The sequence below is a fragment of the Tursiops truncatus genome, chromosome 11 (genome assembly GCF_011762595.2).
Source record: "Tursiops truncatus isolate mTurTru1 chromosome 11, mTurTru1.mat.Y, whole genome shotgun sequence".
In the NCBI taxonomy this organism is placed as follows: domain Eukaryota; kingdom Metazoa; phylum Chordata; class Mammalia; order Artiodactyla; family Delphinidae; genus Tursiops; species Tursiops truncatus.
In genome coordinates, this window is record NC_047044.1 from 101,789,777 (window position 1) to 101,792,162 (window position 2,386).

The following is a 2,386-nucleotide window of genomic DNA, read 5'->3' on the forward strand; positions in this document are numbered from 1 at the left end:
CAGAACTCTTAACTGCTGTATTGAATGTAATGATTTCTGATCACTTGGCAAAAGCCACTGAAGGTTTCTTGAGAAAAATACCAGGATTAAAGAATGCTAGTTTATGTTCTCTGGAGTAAAGTGGTGACAACTCCGGGGCCTCAGAAACCAGTCAGTCCCAGCGTGCCTTACGGCCATCAGCACCGCCCCCAGAGAGCCTTCTAGATGAAAAGCCATCTGCTGACCATCTGGTTCCCAGAGGCTGATCCTCCGCTCGCCTGTTCTCTCTCCCTGGGTGTGAACCGCCCCTGTTCATTTCCCATAGAAATTCATTTCCTCAGGCTCTTGCTGATTCCTGCTAATATAAAAGCTGTGCCTGTTCCTTGCCTTTTCCCTGAAGGCTTTGGCATGGGGACAAATGTCATACCCGTAGAATTTTTAAATTATTTTAAGAGATGTTTTATAGAAATGAAAGGTATTGTAGGTAAGATTTTTTCCCCTCTTCTCTTAATTTCTTATGTCTGTTTACACAAACTTTACTTACCAAGAATTTGACGTGGTCATTTCATCAAGAGGGGCTGTCTGGTCTCTTTGTAGAAACAGCTTCTAGCCTCTGGACCAGTTCCACGCAGGCAGTATCTCGCGTCAAGTCTCAGCAACACACCTGACGCCAGGAGAACGTGTCCTCTTCCCCAGAGGACCAGGATCTGTCCTTGGTGGAGCCCCCCTGTTCTCCACTCCCCGCAGGGGTCGGCTGTGAGCTGGGCTTGAGTCCAGGGAGCGTCTCTTTTCCTTTCCCTAAACAAGGGTGGTCATTATCGTCTCAGCAGAGGGGCTGAGCAGTCAACAACACGCCAGGGGCTGTTGGAGGGCCTCCCTCGTCACGCTTCCCCTTCGCACCCCCTTGGGGTCACTACTGTCCCGAAGGCGTCTGGCATCTGTGCGGCAGGCAACAGTCAGAGCTTCTGACTCAGGTCTAGGGCTTCCCCGGCGTCTCCCATCCTTGTAACCTGCAGAGGTACCAGCAGGTACCCTGTCCCGCGTGGAGCGGCCCGTGCCCCGGGGAGGCTGCGGTTGGGCAGGGGCTGAGCCAGCTCCGTGGGACTGCACGCAGGAGCCAAGGTTTCATCAGTCTGTCCCAGGTGCTCACCGCACCAGGCCCCTCCCAACATGGACCTGGCGCCTGGCGGTTCCAGAGCCGCCCCGCTGGACTAGGGTCTCCTTGGCTTCCTTGGGTGGTGTGGGGGACAGGTGCCTGTCTGTGCCGCCCGGGTGCAGGGGGCACCCACTCGGACACAGGCACGTCTTGGGAGCTGACGCTGGGAGCGCGACCTAATCGGGAAGTCGTTGCTGAAGTGTTGATCCGCATCTCCCCTTTCTTCGCACAAGACGATTATTCCACCGTCCCGTCTACACCGCAAGCGCTGCTGTAGCCCAGGGGGCTGTTCCCCAGGCGTCCGCAGGGCCGCCAATCCCGCCGCCCCTCACGGCCACACCGCACCCTCCCGCGAGCTATTTAGAGCAAGTGTTGGCCTCCTTCCCCAGGGAGAGCCAGGAGGTGGGCCCCTCCCTGCTACGTCTGGACGACGATTTCTGGTGAGAGAACTGTACTAAGCGGCTGGGTTCTTGGTCAGCACCGAAGGAAGTGACAACTTACTGTTTTCCTAGACCTGCTGTGTTTTCCTTGCTGTCACATTTGTTCATTTCCTCCTTCAGGTTAAAAGTGCCTCTTTCTACCTGACTTGTTCCTTGGCTGCGGTCTGCGTATTACGGATTCTGACGCTATCATCCCTCCTAAGGCCTGTGGTGAATCGGTCACCGTGGTAACACCCTCTTCCTGTGTGAGGTCCCTCTGCTCGCCCGCACAGCTGGCTTGTGGGTTATTCCGGCTGCGCTTGCCTTCATCACTGGCCTTCTGTGCTCGCTGGGGGAATGCAGCAAAGCGCAGCTCTGTGAATGGCGCTCTGTTGCAGGCGGCGCGGGGAGCAGACACCAGAGGATGTAATGAAATGAGCCTTGAAGACACTGATGTTCACACAGCAACCCCCTGCCTCGACTCGGGAGGGCTGCCTCCAGACCATCAGCCTTGTCATCTTACGTACGTACCTATGTGGTTTGATTGCAGGTTCTGAAAACACGCTAGCAACACCCAAAGGCCCACTCGCACAGCTAGTGAACTTGCTGGAGAATAACAGTGGCTCCGGGGCTGCAGCCCAGCAGTCAGTGCCGGCTCCTGAGGAGCCGGTCTGAGTACACCGGACGGGTCTCTGGACTTTCAGTGATGCCGAGCACCTTTTGTTCTCTTAACCATCACTTAATTCAAATACTTAAAAAGCAGGATGAAACGTTCTCTTAATTAAAAACATCTCAATTCTGTCCACGAGGGTTGTGATGTAAAATGCACCAA